At 35.3% G+C, this 22,395-nt stretch overlaps 1 pseudogene; it reads right to left on the bottom strand.

Annotated features, from left to right (window-relative positions):
- Nucleotides 1–13,198: 13,198 nt before the first annotated feature.
- LOC124078998 (protein tyrosine phosphatase domain-containing protein 1-like) lies at nt 13,199–14,348 on the bottom strand (annotated as a pseudogene).
- Between the last annotated feature and the right edge of the window lie 8,047 nt (nt 14,349–22,395).

The following is a 22,395-nucleotide window of genomic DNA, read 5'->3' as shown; positions in this document are numbered from 1 at the left end:
TGTGAACTGCAAAGACTTTGTGGCTTTGTTCCAGTCTTCACAAAGCAAACCGAGACCTCTGTTTGAACATCAAGTATTCTTGACTTTAAACATGTGAGAAGTAATTTGGAGAGCATTTTAGTGTTTTAATTAGTGCAATATAATTATTCATAACAGTGGCATTAATTTTGATATATTTATATATACATATAGCATAATTTGCTCCATTTAAATATCTAATGCTTCCCCTTTACTTTCTCCTTCCCCCTGATTACCTTCTCTTTATCAACAGGTCTGCCTTCTATGTATTTATTGTTTTTGTAGTGAGAACATTACATTCATACATAAATGTAAAATTCATCATGATATATTCAAGCACACAGAGAGCATAATATGGAGAATTTCATTTCAGAGATCCTCTCCATTTCTCCCTGTGCCTCCCCTCAACTCACTTCTAATCCACTGTTATTGCTTCTATTTTCATAATATCTCTCTTTTTATTTCTTACTTCTATGTAGCTTCTGCATAAGAGAGAAAAGTTTCAACTCTTATCATCCTGAGTCTGGATTATTTCACTTAGCGTGATTTTCTCCAGTTCCACCTATTTACCAGCAAATGATATAATTTAATTTTTCTTTATGACTGAATAAAAGTCTATTATGTGTGTTTGTTGGTATTGTGTGTGTGTGTGTAATTTTTTATTCATTCATTCATTAAGAGACACCTAAGCTGGTTCCATAACTAGGTCACTATAAACTCAGTTATTATAAACACTGATGTACCTGTATCACGGTTTTATGCTGACTTCAGCTCTTTTGATATATATCAACAAGTGGAATAGCAGGGTCATATAGTAGCTGCATTCTTACTCTTTTAAACAGTCTTCATACTGCTTTCCAAAGTTGTCATACTAATTTGCCCTCTCACTATGAATGAGTGTATTTCTTTATCCTCATATCCTCACCAACATTTATTTATTGAATTTTTAAATCTTTATCAGTGCATTATATCTCTCCATAATAGTAGAGTTCATTTTGAACTATTTATAGACTCACAAAATAAAGTTTTCTCCATTTTAATTCCACGTATTCCACTTTTTTCCTCTCCCTTCTTCCACTCCCCTTCCACTGCTTTCTGTTAATTTATAATTTAAATTATAAAGTTTATATTATATTATATTATAATATACAAAGTTTATATTATATTATAATTTAAATTATATTATATTATGTTAAATTATAATATATGTAAAATTATATTATAATTTAAATTAATAAGTTTTTTAATAAATTAGTGATATATATCTACAATTATATATGGATACACAGACACATACTTCATCATGGTATATTTATGTTTAACGTAATTTCATTGATTTCATTCCACAGTTCCTCCTTTTTCTCATCCTTTCTCCCTTCGCATAAAGCCCCTTACTCTATTCCACTGATATCTCTTTTTCTTTCATGAGTCACTTTTAATTCAGAATTCTACCCCTTTTTTCCCCTTCATGCCTTATTTTGCTCCAACTTCTGCATATAAGTGTGGAAATTCAATTTTGTTTTCTGAGTTTGGTATATTTCACTTAGTATGATGTTCTCCAGTTCCGGCTATTTATGTGCAGATACCATAATTAAATTCTCCTTAATGGATGAGTAAAATTTTGCCACATTCTCTATATTCATTCATCAGCTGACAGGCACCCAGGATGTTTCCATAACTTGGCTATTGTAAATTGTGCTTCCATCAACACTGATATGCCAATATCACTCCAGTATGCTTAGTTTAGTTCTTTGGATAAAACCAAGGAGTGACATAGTCATGAAGTTGTTTTATTCCTAGTCTTTTGAGATATCTTTATACTATTTTCCAAAGTGGCTGTATTAATTTGCAGTGCCACCCAAAATGAATGAGTACTTTTCCCCACATCCACTCCAGCATTTATTATTATATATAATCTTGATGATTGCCAATCTAACAGGGGCCAGATGACATAAAAACTTATATCATCTGCATTCACTTGATTGGTATTGATGTTAAGCAACTTTTCATATATCTCTTGGCCTTTTGTATTACTTCTTTTGAAAAACACCTGGTTATATTTACTGTCCATTTATTAATTAGATTAAGTGCTTCTTAGGTGTTAACTTTTTGAGATGTTTATATATTCTGGATATTAATCCTCTGTCAAAAGAATAGCTGGCAAAGGTTTTCTTCCATTTTATAGGCTCTCTATTCATTCTCTTGTTTCCTTTGCTGTGCAGAAATATTTTAAGTGATACCATCCCACTTGTTGATTCTTAGTTTTATTTCTTGAGCTTTCAGGGTCTTGATAAGGTGCCTATGCCAATATGTTGGGATAGGAAGCCTATATCCTTCTGTCAATCACAAAGTTTCTGGTCTAATTCCTGGGTCTTTGATTCATTTTAGTTGACCTTTGTGCAGGTTGAGAGATAGGGAACTAGATTCATTCTTCTTTTACATGCAAATATCCAGTTTTCCAAGCACAAATTCTTTTTAAAAGACTCTTTTCTCCAATATAAGTTTTTTGTTCCTTTGACAAGTATCAGATGAAAATATCTATTTGAGCTTATTCTGTGTTTTTATTTCATTGCATTTGTCTTCATGTATGTTTTGATGCCAGTACTATGCTGTTTTTGTTAGTACAGCTCTCTCCTTAGCTAAAATAACCAAAAGAGAGAGAAGACCCAAATCAATAAAATTAGAGATGAAAAACAGGGATATAATCACAAACCTTTTAGAAGTCCAGAGGCTCATTAGGAACTATTTTGAAAATTTATACTAAAACTATTAAATCTAGAAGATATTAACCAATTTCTAGGTAGAAATCAAACCAGCAAAATCTAGAAAACTTAAACGGACCAATATCAAGCAATGATACTGAAGCAGCAAATATAAGTTCTCCAACAAAAGAAGTCCTATCAAGTAATTCAGAGAGAAATTTTACCTATCTTCCTCAAATTATTCCATGAAATAGAAAAGGAGGAAACACTTCCTTATTTATTCTATAAAGCCAGTATTACTCTTACACCAAAACAAGACAAAGACACATCAAGGAAGGAAAATTACTGACCAATGTCCCTGAATGAAGCAGACTCAAAAATTTTCAATAAAATATTACTAAAGCACATTCAAAGACACTTTAACAAGATAGTATGGAATGAAAAACTGGGTTTTGTGTGAGTGGGATGCAAGGATAGTTCAATATATGCAAATCAATAAATTTAACTCACCAAAAAAATACATCTAGGGATAAGAATCACATGATCAGTTCAATAGATAAAGAAAAACACATTTGATAAATTTTAGTTCCCATTCATGTTAAAACTTCTTAAGAAATTGGGGATAGAAAGAACTTATCTCAACATTTAAAGGCTATGTATAGCAAATGCAAAGTCAACTTCCTATTCAATGAAGAAAAACTAAAAATATTTTCTCTGAAATCAGAAACAAGAAAAGGATGTTCACTCTCACCACCCCTAGTCAATATAGTTATTGAAACTAAAGTCAGAGCAATCAGACGAGAAGAAATTAAAGAGATACAAATATGAAGAGGCCAAATTATCTGTTTCCTGAAGAAAGGATCCTATATGTAGTATAATTAAACATCTCCATCAGAAGAATTCTAAAACTTATACACAAATTGAGGAAAGTAGAATACAAAATCAGCATTCAAAAATCAATACCTTTTCGGTTGGGGTTGTGCCACAGTGGTAGAGCACTCGTGCAGCCCATTCAAAGCCCAGGTTTCCATCTCAGCATCACATAAAAATAAACAAATAAAATAAATGTAGTGTGTCCAATTACAACTAAAAGAATTTAATATTTTTTAAAAAAATTAATACCTTTTCAAAAATCCCATAATGAATCGGCTGAAACTAAAATCAGGAAAATTATTCAATTCACAATAACCTAAACAAGGCAATGATTATTATTTATCTTGAATCTTGTCATTCTAACTGGGATGAGATGAAACCTCACTTTTATTTCATTTCCTTTATTGTTAAGAATGTTGAACAGATTTTTTATATATTTCTTTGCCATTTTCATGTCATCTTCTGAGAAGTATCTGTTAAGATCACTTGCCCAAGTATATAAAATCAACACGCATAAATCAAAGGCATTCCTGTATATCAGCGACAAATCCTCTGAAATGGAAATGAGGACAACCACTCCATTCACAATATCTTCAAAAAAAATAAAATACTTGGGAATCAACCTAACAAAAGAAGTGAAAGACTTATACAATGAAAACTACAGAACCCTAAAGAGAGAAATAGAAGAAGATCTTAGAAGATGGAAAAATATACCCTGTTCATGGATAGGCAGAACTAACATCATCAAAATGGCGATATTACCAAAAGTTCTCTATAGGTTTAATGCAATGCCAATCAAAATCCCAACGGCATTTCTTGTAGAAATAGAGAAAGCAATCATGAAATTCATATGGAAAAATAAAAGACCCAGAATAGCAAAAACAATGCTAAGCAGGAAGTGTGAATCAGGCGGTATAGCGATACCAGACTTCAAACTATACTACAGAGCAATAGTAACAAAAACAGCATGGTACTGGTACCAAAACAGGCAGGTGGACCAATGGTACAGAATAGAGGACACAGAAACCAATCCACAAAACTACAACTATCTTATATTTGATAAAGGGGCTAAAAGCATGCAATGGAGGAAGGATAGCATCTTCAACAAATGGTGCTGGGAAAACTGGAAATCCATATGCAACAAAATGAAACTGAATCCCTTTCTCTCGCCATGCACAAAAGTGAATTCAAAATGGATCAAGGAGCTTGATATCAAATCAGAGACATGGCATCTGATAGAAGAAAAAGTTGGCTACGATCTACGTACTGTGGGGTCAGGCTCCAAATTCCTCAATAGGACACCCATAGCACAAAAGTTAATAACTAGAATCAACAAATGGGACTTACTCAAACTAAAAAGTTTTTTCTCAGCAAAAGAAACAATAAGAGAAGTAAATAGGGAGCCTACACCCTGGGAACAAATCTTTACTCCTCACACTTCAGATAGAGCCCTAATATCCAGAGTATACAAAGAACTCAAAAAATTAGACAATAAGAGAACAAACAACCCAATCAACAAATGGGCCAAGGACCTGAACAGACACTTCTCAGAGGAGGACATACAATCAATCAACAAGTACATGAAAAAATGCTCAACATCTCTAGCTGTCAGAGAAATGCAAATCAAGACCACCCTAAGATACCATCTCATTCCAGTAAGATTGGCAGCCATTATGAAGTCAAACAACAACAAGTGCTGGCGAGGATGTGGGGAAAAGGGTACACTTGTACATTGCTGGTGGGACTGCAGATTGGTGCAGCCAATTTGGAAAGCAGTATGGAGATTTCTTGGAAAGCTGGGAATGGAGCCACCATTTGACCCAGCTATTCCCCTTCTTGGTCTATTCCCTAAAGACCTAAAAAGAGCATGCTACAGGGACACTGCTACATCGATGTTCATAGCAGCACAATTCACAATAGCAAGACTGTGGAACCAACCTAGATGCCCTTCAATAGACGAATGGATAAAAAAAATGTGGCATTTATACACAATGGAGTATTACTCTGCATTAAAAAATGACAAAATCATAGAATTTACAGGGAAATGGATGGCATTAGAGCAGATTATGCTAAGTGAAGCTAGCCAATCCCTAAAAAACAAATGCCAAATGTCTTCTTTGATATAAGGAGAGTAACTAAGATCAGAGTAGGGACGAAGAGCAGGAGAAGAAGATTAATATTTAACAGGGATGAGAGGTGGGAGGGAAAGGGAGAGAGAAGGGAAATTGCATGGTAATGGAAGGAGACCCTCAGGGTTATACAGTGGAGTGGGTAGAGAGAGAGGAGGGGAGGGGAGGGGAGCGGTGGGGAGGGGGGAGGGGGGAGGATGGGAAAGGCAGCGGAGCACAACAGACACTAGTATGGCAATATGTAAATCAATGGATGTGTAACTGATGTGATTCCGCAATCTGTGTATGGGGTGAAGGTGGGAGTTCATAACCCACTTGAATCAAAGTGTGGAATATGATATGTCAAGAAATTTGTAATGTTTTGAACAACCCACAATAAAAAATTAAAAAAAAAAAGATCACTTGCCCATTGACTGACTGGGTTATTTGAGTTATTTTGATGTTTACATATTCTGGATATGAATCTTCTGTCATAAGAATAAGTGGCAAGAGTTTCTCCCATTCTTCAGGTTCTCTTTTCAACATCCTGTTTCCTTTGCTGTTTGAAGTTTTTAAATTTGAAGCTGCCCCAATGAGTCTTGGTTTCATTTCTTGAGCTTTGGGAGTTTTATTAAACACTCTTTGTGCCTGTGTATTGGAGAGTTGGCCCTATGGTTTTTTCTAGCAATTGTAAATATTCTTGTCTAATTACTAGGCCTTGGATCCATTTTGGTTGATGTTTATGCAGGGTGAGATAGAGGGAGTTCCTTTCATTCTTCTACATATGGATATCTTGTTTTCCTAGTGTTTTCCCATTTGTTAAAAAGTCCATTTAGTCAGTTTTTCCCACTTATATCAATGTTTTATTTTTATTTTTTTTACAATGATCTTGACATTTCATACATTTGAATCAAATGGGGTATAATTTCTCATTTTTCTGATTGTACAGGTTGCAGAATCACAATGGTCATACAGTCACCTATATACATACAGTAATAATAATGTCTATTTTATTCTGCTGCCCTTCCTTTAGTCAGCTCTTTCACTTCTTTGACTAAAAGACCTAACCAGCACAATTGTAGAGGAGAAAATATTTATGCAGGGAGGGGCTCAAAATCTCAAAGGTATCTATTTATAAACAGTAGGCTCCATTCATTGAAGCTCAAGGTGTGGCTGAACCTCATGGTGGAAGAGTGTGGCAGAAGGAAGCAGCCTGCATGGTGATCAGGAAGAAGAGACAGACTCCACTCTCCACATACACAATATATACCCAAGGCCATGCCTTCAAGAACCCACCCCCTCAACTCACAACCCGCCACCCTTCAGTTACCAGGCAGTTAATCCCCATCAGGGGAAAAATGCAAAAATTGAATTAAAGCTCTTAGAATCCAATTGTTTCTCCTCTTTCATTTTTCTCACACATGAGCTTTTGGAAGACAAATCACATCCAAACCATAACATCCATTTTTTTTCTCCAATGTGTGTTTTTACTGATTTTGTCAAGCATCACATGACTATATCTGTCTGGGTTTATCTCTGTGACTTTTAGTCCATTGACTTTCATGTTTGTTTTCATAAAAATGCCATTTTATTTTTGTTAGTAGAGCTCTGCAGCATGATTTGAGCATGGGAATTTTGTTGCCCCAGCCTTGTTCCTCTTTCTCGGTATTCCTTTGGTTACTCTGGATCTTTTATTCTTCCATATGAATTTTAGGACATTTTTTTAAGTTCTGTGAAGAAAGTCATTGATATTTTGATTGGGACTGATTGAAACTATAGATTGCTTTTGGTTGTATCATCATTTTATCAATATTAAATCTGCTTATTGAAGAACAACAGATGCCTTTCCACCTTCTATAGTCTTCTTTAAAATTATTTCTTCAGTGTTCTATAGTTTTATTTTAGAGGTCTTTCAACTTCTTAGCTAGGTTTATTTTCATGTTTTTTGTTGTTGTTTTTGTTATTGTTCATTTGTTTGTTTCAGGTTATTTTCAATGGAATATTTTCCTTCATTTATTTGGTTGGTTTTACTATTGGCATATAGAAAAACTTTTAATTTTTGTATGTTGATCCTGTATCCTTCTGCTTTGCCATATTTATTAGTCCACACTAAAACTCTTCTGAAAGAGATTCTATGTGTAGAATCATACATCTGCAAATAGAGATAATTTGAATTTTTTCTCATTATATCCATTCAATTTCCTCCTCCTGTCTAATTGATATACTTAATATTACAAGAATTATATTAAATAGGTATAGTAAGGTTATGAATCCGTACCCTACTCTAGATTTGAGAGGAAATGCTTTTATTTTCTCACCATTCATTTTGATGTGATATTGGGTTTGTCATGTATAGCCTTTATAAGAGTGAGATAATTTTCTTCTATCCCTAGTGTCTTCAGTGATTTTTAACATGAATGGATGCTAAATTTTGTTGATGAATTGTTTTCTGCATCTATTGAGTTGTTTATATAACTTATGTTCTGAATTCTATTATGTGATGGATTGCATTTATTGATTCACATGTGCTGACCAACCTTGCATTGCTAAAAATTTATTTATAATGAAGCACATAACCAATTATTTTCATTAACATTTCCCACTTTAATCCATAATGTACAATAGCCTTAAATAGAAATATTGAAATTTCCCATGCTAGAAGGAATAATTCTCTTATTGTTTGAAATAATATATAGTGTCATATTTTAGAAGTGGGCTTTCCACTTGTGCATGGTCATGTGGTCCCTGGGAAAAGGAAACTATTGAATTTAGTTAAGCTGCCCTTCTTTGGCATCTGGACCCAAGCTGTTGTCATGAATACTGTGAAAGAAAGTGTGGTATTTTATTGAGGTATGGAGGAATTGTGAGAGGTCATCTTCTGCCTGGAGTGCTTAAGGAATCAGACCAGCCTGGTGTGCAAGAGAGCACTTGCATCTCTTTGCCACTCCTCACCATTTTTAATTCATTCTCCTTCTAATTGTTCAAATCAAGACTTATGCATAGGACATAGTCAATGTGATATAACTCTATTAACCCTTCCAGAAAAGTACTGGTTCCCCATAGATGTTTTCTAGCCACTCTACTAGTCTTTTCATTTTGCAAGAGGACTCTGGACTGTCATATTTGTCACCACTAAAATCAGGATTCTTACTGTTCCAGGCATCTCTCCTCAGTCTCTCAAAGAAGCTGACAATTCTAACATGGAAGAGACAGCATCCTTATTTGTCCTGAGAAAAGAAGACCCTGGATATGATGATGTTGAGCCTAACACCTTGTAGTGGTGTTTTGTTGTGTTTTGTATTTTGTGTAACCAAGTCTGCAGATAACTCCTTATAATATTGTTTCCTGATAAAAAAGAGTTCTGTCTTCTTCATTACTAGAAAGTTTCTACATTCGTTAATGGAAAGTTTCTCATTTACAATAAATACTCGGAGCCTCAAATACCAGTGTCATTCTCTTAATTTGAATGCATTCACCACCAGCAACCTCTGAAAATTCAGTGTTCAAACTGAATGGATCTCACATAGGATCTCCCCACACTACACACTTGATCTTTTAGATGAACAGAAGTTTATTCTCCTCTTGAACAGTATAAAACCGGAATGCAGTCCTGAACTAAGAACTCGGTCTTATGAAAATTAACTTAATAAACACCTATCTTAATATTCAAAAACATCCCATTCATGCTGACTAAAACCTACATTTAGTGATTGGGGAGTATCAGGTGGATGGGAAATTGCTATGTTTCTTTTAATTCTTCATGATTTTTATAAAATATCAATAATTAGATTCTACTACTGACTGTTAGACTTTTAGTACAATGGTTTTTTCTCCTTTCTTGTTATTCCACAACTCTCTAAGTCTCATGTTTCTCCATAAAATTGCACTATTATCATTAAATACCATTGTTTTATATCACTTTTCCTTACTCTCTACTCTACTCCTTTCTCTGGTTGTCTTTGTTTAAGCACCCAATAATTCTAACCTTCAGAATCGCAAAATATTTCTAAGTCGCTGTATTTACTGTGAATTATTTCCATCACAGACCATCCTCACATATTTATTTGAGTTGGAAAGAACTGAGTAAGCAAGCTAAACTCTGAAATTCTCTATGCTAGAGACTCATTGTCATCTATAGCCAATTTTCCAAAATTCACTTATTTGCTTGCAAATAAATGAATGTTTCCACATCTCCATTCTAACTGAATAAGTTTAAACCAAGATTTTATTTACTCATTTTTGTGATTTCTTTCTTTTACTTAATGATTTTTTGTTTTTATTTTTTAAAATATTTTTGTAATTTTAGATGGACAGCATTGCTTTATTTTATTGATTTATTTTTATGTGGTAATAAGAATCAAACCCAGTGCCTCACACATGGTAGGCCAGTGCTCTGCCACTGAGCTACTGCCCCCGCCCCTTCTGTTTTTATTAATACATTATAGTTATACATAATACTGTGATTTATCTTGACATATTCACATTTGCACTTAATATAATTTGCTCTATTACCATCCACAGTACCTCCAGTCTCCTTCCTCTTCTCCCTTCTCCTGATCCCCTGTCTCTACTATTCTCCCTTATATTTTGTTTTTATTTCTTTTCTTCTTTCTTTGATTCTTTGTATAATATTAAATTCACTCTAGTATATTCATATATGTACTTAGCATAATTTGGTCAATTTGATCCTCCACTTCCTCACATTTCATGTGCCTCCAGTGTTCCCCTCAATTCTCTTCCACTTCTCCACTGAACTCTCTTCTATTGTCATGGAGCTCCCATTGTGAATTTTATTTATCTCTACTTTTACCATATGAGAGAAAGCATTTGACCTTTGACTGCCTGAATCTCATTTTATTTACTTCTATAACTTGAATATTTTATTTAAAAATAAAATATATTTTCCTAACATAATGTAAAGTTACATTAAAAGTGGAATGTGATGAACATTATTATCCAAAGTACATTTATGAAGACATGAATTGGTGTGAATATATTTTGTATACAATCAGATATGAAAAATTGTGAGAGTAATATAATGTGTAATAAAAATTGTAATGCATTCCACTATCATATATAAATAAAAAATAAAATAAAATAATTCTGAAATTTATGAACCATATGTACAGCTATTTTTTTCAAAAACTTTCCATGCAATTCTGTAATTCAGAATTGGGAATCATTTAGTTATATTAGAAAGTCCAAAGGCCTTACTTTAGACAATGAAGTCTCCACATTTGCAGGGCTACCTTCATTGTTGGACCTCATTAGATATACACTTACAGCCATTTTAGGAAAGAGCAATAGCAACTGTCAGCAATAATAAACTATGTCTAAACACATCAGACTCTTTTACAAATCTGTATTTTGTTTTATTTGGGGGTTGTTCTTTTCACATTTATCCAAATAAACACAATACTTGTATATAGACTGATCATATCCCCATTCAAGCTAATGTACCTGGATTTTCACATGTGCAGTGCTGTGGTCAAATTATTACTATTCTATAATTTGAAACAAGTATTTTGGACACAAAGCAAACACCTGGTTTCATTTTTGGTCAAAAAAAAAGAAAGAAAGAAAAAGAAAGCCAGCTGAGAAAAAGTTCTGTGATGTCACTTGCCCACTTGAGGTTGATGGAAGCAAGGACAAACATTTTTTTGTGGGGGTTGGGGGGCAATAAACTAATGTACGTCTGGATAAAATGCAACTGCTTCCTATCCTTCTTTACTAGGGTGGGTACGTGAAAAATGAGACATTTCAGTGTGGTCTACCAAGTTTGTTGGTTGCCATTGGATATGATTTCCTAAGAAAACTTAAACAATATGGAACAACACTGAAGTTAGTATTTGCCATTAGAGTTAGTAAGACTCATAATTACTAAAGTATTTTCTGATGTTCTAGACCTATAATTCAGAAATGAAGGAGTTGGAGAAATTTATTCATTTTAAAGTAGTCTTGCTTTCCCAGAAATTCAATCTTGAAAACTGAGTAATACCTTTGTTAGTTTGAAATTGGTCTGATTAATATCAATTTTAGTGAAGAAGCTGGTGTCCTTTTTCTGTGGCTTGGATTATGATACTCCCACATATTAATTTAATTTCAATAAAGTTATGGGTTCAAGGGCTCAGTGATAGTTGATGTGCAAGAAACAAGTTTAGACAGTCATGTCACCCTTGTCTGAAGCCAGTTAGGATGAATGCAACCTGGGGTCCAATTCAACTTAAAAATTATAATTCTCATAGCAAAAAAGCAGCCAAAGACTGTGGCCTGAGACAAATGGGCCTATGGAACTGCAAATTTGGGAGTATGGGTCATGTGCCAGGACATTGTCTGTGTGGATGGTGTATTAGCACAGCCATGCTGCAACAGCCCTGGCTGATTCTGGGTGTGTCACCTTTACAGAATGGCTATGGTGTCTAGAGAGAGCAGGGCTGGAACAACTAGCTGGCATGACTATACTTTCTATGGAGTCCCTGGAGGGACACAGGCAAGTTCCTTACCAATTTCCCACACTGCCCTCTTCTGATCCCCCTTCTCTTGTAAGATGTGATTTGGCTCAGCAGCAACTTAGGAGAGTGGGAATAAGCCTGGTGTGTTGAGACTTGCTCCTGCCTCCTGTGACAGCCAAGGCTGGAAAGGCCACCTGGAAGCCCGAAAAAGGACAAGCCCACTTTTTACAAGGAAAAACTCCCAGTCATAGCCTAGAGCAGTGGTGCATGCCTGAAATCCCATTAGTTCAAATATCTCCAGCAGAATGAATGTGAGTGCAAAACCAGCCTCAGCAAAAGCAACTCACCCACACCCTGTCTCTAAATAAAATATAGAAAATGGCTGGGATGTGGCTCAGTGGTTAAGCGACCTTGGTTTCAATCCCTGGTACCAAAAAAATAAAAATTTCCAGTCACTTTACAGCTTATCTACTGAAATAAAACTAAATGGCTTTGAAAAATAATATACTTTGAAACTCTGACACATTTATAAAAACAAAAACCAAGAAATTTCAAACAACGTTTTTAAAAGTCCTTTAAAATGAATCTATAAAAAACAGTTTAAGAACCTTTGTGACTTTCCAGTGGGATACATACACAGTAAATTTTACTCCTAAAATTATCTATTTGGTAAAATCTCTAGGAAAAGTTCTATCAAGAAAATAATTGTTTTGGAATTACTTTTTTTCTGGAATGCCAAAAAGAATTAAGGTAAACACACATATTTAAAATGAGAATACAACAATATTAATTCAGTTGAATAAATAAAAGAAAGTGGCACCAATTTTATGGCATTTTTTCAAGACTGAGTTGTAGCTCAAGGATATTATAAAACAAATAATTTTCTCAAATAAGAATGCTCAGCACAAGCCAACAACATTCAAAATAAAGTGCTATGAGAAAAAGTAGTTCCACAAACTTCAGCTTATTCACAGGTGAACAGAAATGTTATCTTGATATTTAGGCTTGACATATTGATTTCCAACCAAGAACTGTGTCTTGGGACTTAAGCCAGAATCCAGATAGTTGCAGCATGTCCTCTTCCTCCTCCTCCACAGAACATGGGCCCCAAGCAACCACTGTGCAGTTTACATTGACAGAGGGCCACTTGCTGGGTAAGAAAGGTTTAGATCCTTATGAAGATTTGCAAAATTTTTGTAACATGTTCCCCAGAATTGCATGAATGTGAAATACCCACAGAGAGGTTTCTACTTTGTGGTACTTCCTTTAGAATATCTCTCCCACAAAAAGTTGGTGGGTCATCATCATTGAGTCTTTTCAAACCTCCACACTTAGAGTGACTCCAGAAAGCAAATATTGTACTAACCAATGCCTCCTCTGCAACTCTAGTTCTGGAGATGGTGAGTGTCAACAATGTCCAATGGGTTTCTGCTGCTGGACGTTGTGGCCCAGCATGTCCTGGGCAGGCATGATGTCTCCTCTTGCTCCAGGAGAGTTTTGGTCCTCTTTAAATCTGAGTCATTGTAGCTGAATCACCTTTTCAGATGGGTCACTGGACACCCTGCCTCTTCCAAAGGGAGTCAAACTCTTGCTCATTGGAAAGAATCATCCCTTTTCTCAAACTCTGCCACCACTGCAGTAGGGTTAAATGGGTCTGATGCCTCACTCTTGTGCTTCATTAACTCTTCATCCAGCCACATTGTCATCATCTCAGACATGGTCTTTTAAATTTCAGCAGAGAGTTTAGGACCTTTCACCATGACCTTCATCACCACTGGTCTGTTTTCACACCAGTTGGACAATTTGGGGCTTGTGTTTCAAAAATCATGACTCATAACCATGAAGTTGATGATGCTGGCAAATTAGATACTAGACTAATATGACAGTATGTGCTTTGGGATCACAGCAATAGAAAATAATGTGGGAGAGGAATCAGAAAGTGAGTAATTTTCTGAACACACAGCAGTTGTCTTCTAGTTTGTTTGGAATTGGGTCACTTGTCCTGCAAATATAATTGCTAGGTTAGCAGTCATTTTTGTTGCAAAAACTAAATAACATGCTATTAAAACATCTGTTTGGCTGAGCCCTGGGTGACAATAAATGGCTACTATTCCTTCCTGTATTATCAGTGACCCAGGATGAGAAAACACTTTTAATGACTTGCTACTGCTCACTCCAGCAGGCTGCATTCTCATATTTGCCTGCTGTACCACCACACTCCATGGAACACAAAAGTGTCCAGGGATGACATTCCCATATCTGCCCTCCCACTTTTGTGGACTTAGGGATTTGATGTTCTGGCTTTCCTTTCATGTTTGCAGCAAACCCATTATTATTCACCAACATGCAATATGGTTGTTCATTTGGAGGCAAGACTCCTTCAGCCTTGGGAGTCTCTTTTGGAGCTTTGTTGTCACTGTCAGGATCCAAAGCCCTTTGAGCCAGTGATCTCACTCATCATCCAGGGCCCAGAGTCACAGGCTGACAGGCAGGCTGGCTACCATGGAGTTTCTACCTCTGAAGGTCTACAGGAGACCTCCCAGGACACTCCCTGCTGCTCAGGGTGGGAAGAGAAGTCCAGTCCAGTACATAGACAATGTCCCCCTTGGAAGGCCACACACCTGCAATTCTGTGTTTATACATGTCTCTGGAATGGCCCTCTGTACTCTCCAGTCCTTTTTTATCTGGTGTGTCTAGGTCAGGTTTCTCAGTAGGTACAGTCAAGGGGCCAGTTGGTGTGCTGTCATCTCAAGCTGCAGCTGTGGGGGAAGACCCACTGTGAGCTCCTCACTTGTTCTTGGTGGTGTTCAGTCCCTCCTTTGTGGCCTCTCCATGAACTGACAGAATTACTGGCCTCAGTTGTGGAAATTGGCTGGAATGTTTGTGTTACCATCTTTTCAACATATAATTGTTGTAATCTTGAAGATTCAGACTATATTAGAAGATTTAGAGGGCAAGGGTTGAACAGTAGAAGAGGATATATACTTGCCAGAGATTAGTCTTAATACTGGCTATAACCAAACGTTTAGCAAGTAAGCTTTAATACTTTTATTTGCCTTTACACATCTCAGAATTTGGATTTAAAAAAATAAATTGATTAGCCTTAAATTAATTCAGGGACAACATGATTTTAGCAGTCTCTTTTGATAGTTCTTATCCGACACTCAGGCATCAGACCTCTTTCTCTATGGCCTCTCTACTTACTTTTGGTAGGGCTGACACAAGTGTGCATCTCATGTTATACTAAAAGAAGATATTCTTAAAGAGCCTTCTTTCCTTTGATATGTCCATGTTGACTGTGTTTTGGTTATACTTTTCCAACAGGTGTTTAAGAGCAAATTGATCAAAAATTGATCTTGTTTCTATCTACTATTAAGGTCACATGAGATTCCTCTAAGGTCCCTCTTGGGAACTTGTGAAAAGCCTTTTGTCTTCTTCTTGATTGGTTGTGCTGTCTGCAGGAAAGGTCAGGGTCTTGCTGACCAAACCTGACTTCTCATGGAAATATCAAGGACATTTCTCTCTTCAATAATCCTCCTCTTTGCCTAAAATATACTGGTTCACTTCCTGTTGTGCAGGATCTTCAAGATCGCCCAGATCAGGACATCAGGACATCACAGATTTGTACAACCTTTAGTGGGGTTCTGTCATTCTCTGGATCCTGGATGACTTTAGAATGCAAGGGCCTATTTATTGGTGGCTCTTTCCTTACTCATTTTAATTCCATGGCTTTAGTCTCCAAGATTTGGTTTAAAACATTGAGAAGGTCCTTCACCACTCTTGAAGTGGAAGAAATAGTTTCAGCTTTAATGTCTATAATTTTTACAGCTACCCCTTTCCATTAATTGGGGTCAGTATTAGTACTGAGGTCAGCATTATATTTTATCTTTCCTGTAGGTGAGCTTTTATTATCTCAAATTAACCCGGGTTGTTTTGTTAGCTGTGGCACTTCTGCAAAACACCAAAAGACAATGGTAATGATATTGTACAAGGCAAGTACAAAGCAAAATTATTGCATGCAAAGCAAATCCAGTTTGTATAATAATTTTGAAAATCAGATGGAATACATGAACCACCAGTTAATTTGACTTGTTTGCTGATTATTTTTATTATTATTTTAGGTTACCAGTGTCCAATTTTTAATCAGATTAGCATGGTTTGGAAAGCCAAGTCTTTGCACACATTTAATTATTTTTTTTTCTTAAAGGTGATGGTCATAATGCTTTTAGGATAACATAAATATAAACCTGGAAAATTACTAATAATTTTAGTTTGGAGGACACCTATATTCTAGTGTGTTTTCTTAAGCTTTGGCATTTTAGTAGGCACCAATAAATATGCAATAGATGTTTTAATAAGTAGAAAGAATACATTCTAAAATAATGGTGAAGTATAGTTGAGTAAATATATAAACAGTAACAGAGTCTTTATTATCATTATTAAGCTTTATGTACTAGACACAATTTAATGTGCTATACTTTTATAAGACTGGCAAGACACTAGAATTGTTTCCTCCATTACCAGCACATACATATGAGTAATGCGCTATACTATGATGTAGTTATGTCACTAAGCAAGAGGAATGTTTCAGCTCCATTGTAATCTTATGGGACCACCATTATATATGCCAGTGTGGATCAAAACATCATGTGTTGCATGGCTGTGTAAGGACATAAGGATTTATTTTTATTTTAACTTTATCATTTCAGGTTTTATACTTCTCCATGTTATTATTCTTAAAATGTAACCTAATAGTTTCACACTGATATTAAGTGAATAAGTCATAATTTTGAGAATAATTTCCTTTTTTCAGAATCTTTGGAAGTACTTTTTCATTTAACAACTATCAACTGAAAGTATTGTACTGAACAAAGTAGCCAAACTCTCATGGGGCTTAAATGCTAGGAGTTCTGAGAGGGACTAATAATAAATAAATTTCAGATGTTAATAAATGCCATCTCAGACATGGCATTAGAGCAGATTATGCTAAGCGAAGCTAGACAATCCTTAAAAAACAAATGCCAAATGTCTTCTTTGATATAAAGAGAGTAACTAAGAACAGAACAGGGAGGAAGACCATGAGGAAAAGATTAACATTAAACAAAGATGAGTGGAGGGATAGAAAGGGAGAGAGAAGCGAAAGCATATGGAAATGGTAGGAGACCCTCAATGTTACACAAAATTACATATAAGAGGTTGTGAGGGGAAAGAGGGGGGAAACAAGAGAGAGAATTGAACAATAGCAGATGAGGTAGAGAGGGAAGATGGGAGGGGAGGGGAGGGGAGGGGAGATAGTAGGGGATAGGAAAGGTAGCAGAATACAACAGTCACTAATATGCCATTATGTAAAAATGTGAGTGTGTAACCGATGTGATTCTGCAATTTGTACTTGGAGTAAAATTGGGAGTTCATAACCCAATTGAGTTAAATGTATGAAAGATGATATATCATGAGCTTTGTAATGTTTTGAACAACCAATACAAAATAAATGCCATAAAAAACAGGAAAAGGAATTTAGAGGACAACAGGATTACTGTTTTACATAGAATGGTTAACAGAAATAAGGGGGCAATGAGTACATTGGCTCATAATGGTTTTTACTTTTTCAAACAATTTTGTCAAGATAGTTCCCCAGTAATAAAAACTACCATCAAGGAATGTGAATTCTTAGAAAGTTCTATCCATGAAAGGGCAGAAGGAGTAGGACTACAAGGGAGCAGGTGAGTGTAATTCAACCCCAGGGGTAAACTTACACCTGAAGACTAGCCTTGCTATCCCAGCTGGGTCAATACCCAAGCCACAAAGATTGTTCAGAGCCTCATGCTTCAGGACCGGAAGGCATGGTCTTTCAGACTGGCTTCCCATAGCTTAGTCACTGTAGTATGCTCATTTTGTCTTTTTGAGTATAAACCAAGACTTAGGTAGCTGAGTCAAATGGTGGTTCCATTTCAACTTTTCTGAGAAATCTCCATACTACTTTTGAGAGGGGGTGTACCAATTTGCAGTCAAAACAACAATGTATGAATGCACCTTTTTCCTCACATCCTCACCAACATTTACTGCTCCTTATATTCTTGATAATTGCCTTTCAGATTGGAGTGAGATGAAACCTCAATGTAGTTTGAATTTGCATTCTTCCAACTGCTAGAAATGTTGAACATTTTTTCACATATTTGTTGACTGATAATATTTATTCTCCTGTGAAATACCTGTTCAGTTCATTTGCCCATTTATTTATTGGGTTTTTTTGTTTGTTTGTTTGTTTGTTTTTGGTTTTGGTTTTGGGTTTTTTTTAGGGTAAGCTATTTTCAATTCTTTGTAGATCCTAGATGTTAATGTTCTATCTGAGGTACATGTGTCAATAATTTTCTCCCCTTTTGTAGGCTCTCTTTTCACATTATTGATTGTTTGCTTTTCTGTGAAGAATCTTTTTAGTGTGATTCCATCCCATTTATTGATTCTTGATTTCATTCTTGTGCTTTAGGAGTGTTGTTAAGGAATTCAGATCCATAGCACACATGGTGAAGAATTGGGCCTTTTTTTTCTTTTATTAGGCACAGGGCCTCTGGTCTAATGCCAAGGTCCTTGATCCACTTAGAGTTGAGTTTTGTGCAGGGTAAAAGATAAGCATCTAATTTCATTTTGCTACACATGGATTTCCAGTTTTCTCGGCACCATGTGTTGAAGAAGCTATATATTCTTCAATGTGTTTTTGTTCCTTTGTCACTAGACAAATTTATGTGGGTTTGTCGCTGTTTCTTCTATTCTGTACTATTGGTCTTGTATCTGTTTTGGTGCCAGTACCATGCCATTTTTGTTACTATGGCTCTGTAGTATAATTTATGGTCTAAAAGTGATGCCTCCTGCTTCACTTTTCTTGCTCAGCATAGCTTTGCCTATTCTGGGCCTCTTATTTTTCCAAATGAATTTCATGATTGCTTTTCTAGTTATATGAAGAATGTCATTGGCATTTTAATAGGAATAGCACTAAATCTATACAATACTTTTGGTAGTATGGCCAATGTTAATTCTGCCTATCCAAGAGCATGAAAGATCTTTCCATCTTCTAAGGTCTTCTTCAATTTCATTGTTTAATGTTCTGTAGTTTACACTGTAGAGGTCTTTGACATATTTTGTTAGATTGATTACCACTTTTTTGAGGCTATTATGAATGGGGTAGTTTTCCTAATTTATTATTCAGTGAATTCATCACTGATGTATAGGAATGCATTTGATTTATGGGTGTTGATTGTATGTCCTGCTATTTTGCTGAATTCATTTACTAGTTCTAGAAGTTTTCTGGTAGAAGTTTTTGGATCTTCTAATTATAGAATTTTATTTCTGGCAAATAGTGATTGAGTTCTTCTGATTACTATTTCTATCCTTTTAATTTCTTTCTCCTCTCTAATTGCTCTGGCTAGAGATTTAAAAACAGTGTTGGATAAAAGTGGTTAAAGAGAGCATCCTTGTCTTGTTCCAGTTCTTAGAGGGAATGATTTCAATTTTTCTCCATTGATAATGATGTTGGCAAGGTGCTAAGTAACCCAGTGAGACCCTGTCTCTAAATAAAATACAAAATGGGGCTGGGGATATGGCTCAGTGGTCAAGTGCCCCTGAGTTCAACCCTTAATACCAAAAAAAAAAAAAAAACCAAAAAAAAGCAAAAGTCACCCAGCACTATTGTGTTGAGGTCTATTTCATTCTTGAAATTGAGAATGGTTTGTTTAATGCACATAGATGCTTCAGTGGAGCATGAATATTTACAATTACAATTTATGTTTTTTTGATGTACAATTTCATTAAGCAGTGTGAAATATTCTTCTTTGTCCCTTATGATATACTTAGGATTTAGATCCATTTTAACTTATCTGAGGGTAGAAACTCCTGCTTGTTTACATAATCCAGGTGAGGTGTTTTATTTCCATTCTTTCACCTTCAGTACATGGATGTCGTTGTCTATGAGGTGTGTCCATTGAACACAGCATATTATTGGATCTTGTTTTTAATAAATCTGCCAGTCTATGTCCTTTGATTGATGAGTTTAGGCCATAAACATTCAATGATATTGAGATATGATATGTATTCCTGGTCATTTTCATCATTTCTCATGTTTAATTTAAATTAGTTTAGCCTTTGATTGACTATTCATTCAATGTAGATTCTCCCTTTGCTGCTTTTCATTTTCTTTAATTTCATCTTTATGGAATATTTTGTTGAGAATATTCTCTAATGTAGGATTTCTCGCTGTGAATTCTTTTTAACTTTTGTTTATCATGGAAGGCTTTTATTTCATCTATAAACCTAAAGCTTAATTTTGCTGGATATAGAATTATTTGTTGGCTTCATTTTTTTCAGAGCTTGGTATATATTATTCCAGGGCCTCCTAACCTTGAGGGTCTGTGTTGAAAAATGAGCTGGGATCCAAATTATTTTCCACCTATGCTTAATCTGATATTTTTCTCTCCCAGCCTTTAAAGTTCTGTCCTTATACTTCATGTAAGTCATGTTTAATTATAATATGCCTTAATGTGGGTCTGATTTAACTTTGTACATTAAGGATCCTAAAAGTCTCTCCTATTTGATTTTCCATTTCATTCTTTAGGTTTGAGAAGTTTTCTGATATTATTTCATTGTAAACATTGTGCATTCATTTGGTTTGTATCTCTGTGCCTTCATCTATCCTGATAAATCTTAAACTTGGTCTTTTCATGTTATCCCATAATTATTGGAAGTTCTCTGCATGATTTCTTGCCATTTTCTCTGCATGGTCAATTTGATTTTCAACATTATATATTTCATGTTCATTGCCTGAAACTGCTTCTTGCAAGTGATCTAGTCTGTTCATGATGCTTTCAATTGAATTTTTATTTTGATTTGTTGATTTCTTCATTTTGAGGATTTCTGCTTGATTTCTTTTTAGGATCTCTCTTTATTGATATGATCTTTCACTCCTGAAATTTATCTCTGATTCTATTCCTTACATCATTCTTCATGTCACAGGTTGCTTTAATTATGAATATTCATATTCCAAAGTCCATCTCTGACATTTCTTTTACATTGTCGTCAATGGATTTTATTATTGGAGCATCTTAGTTTGCATTATTACCTAGTTTTTCCATGTTGTTCATGTGTCTGCCCATCTAGCAGTGTGGACAAAAGCCAATACAGTGTCTTTCCTGTAGTCTTATACTATCCCTGGGGGTTTCCTGTACCTTGCCTTTAAAGGGAGAGACCAATATTAACAGCACCCAATGCAAACAGTATACAGCTTTAAACCAAATAATTCCTTTTAATATGTCTACAGTTTTGTTGCAATGAAGAAATTATGTGTTCAATTATTGTCTATGATATAAACAGTAAGTTAGCAAAAGGGTTTATAATTTCAAATGGTGGACAAAGAAAGAATAGAAGTGGTGTACAATGTTATGTTTATGAGGTAGGAGGACAGAAGATAGAAGTAAAAGTGATTGGAAGAGTGAAAGAGGAATTAATGGAGGTTGGTTAGGAGAAAAGTAAATCCAGGGAAAGGGATATATATATATATATATATATATATATATATATATATATATATATATATATGAAATGGTTTTTTTAAAGAAAAAAGTAAAAGGAAAAAAAAGTAAAAATAAAAGAATACACAACCAAACTGTAACATACTATTCAGACATTCCAGTTCTCAATAAACTGATATATAAAAAATACTTGGTTTCAAAAATGGTAGAAATGTGACAGAAAAAAAAGGTTATCTTGAAAAATTAAACAATTGATTTTATTGGAGTTGAAAGAGTTTCTCAATTTCCTTTCTCAGCAGCAAGGTCTAGAGTTTGATTCTAAATCTACCCTTAGGATTGTTGGGGTTGGTATGGTGGGAGGGTTAGTTCTGTAGGCAGAACTCCTGGAGGTGGAGTGTAGACTAGGTATGCTCTAGTCTCTTTGCTGTGTGCCAATTGGTCTGGAGATTTTATGTCAGCACATCTCCAGGGCCCAGCAATTGCCAGTCCATGTTGGAAGACTGCACCTCAGGAATCTCCTCTGGGTTCCGCTTGTATATTATAGGAGCCTGTTCTTAGCCCCTTACATCACGTGCAAACCCCACAATTCCTGGTCTCTGATTTAGTCTCCCAACTCAATCTCTTGGGCCACTATCATTTTGAATTCCTGGTCAGGCACTTGTCTTCCAGCCAGTCCTGAGGCCTGGGTGCCAGGATCTGTGTACCCTTTGCAGAGCTGTGTGCTGAA

The sequence above is a fragment of the Marmota monax genome, unplaced genomic scaffold (assembly GCF_021218885.2).
Source record: "Marmota monax isolate L192 unplaced genomic scaffold, Marmota_monax_Labrador192_F-V1.1 WCK01_AAM20220418_F8-fsc00186, whole genome shotgun sequence".
Taxonomy (NCBI): domain Eukaryota; kingdom Metazoa; phylum Chordata; class Mammalia; order Rodentia; family Sciuridae; genus Marmota; species Marmota monax.
The sequence above is the reverse complement of the archived record's forward strand: the minus strand, read 5'-3'. Positions and strand labels throughout refer to the sequence as shown.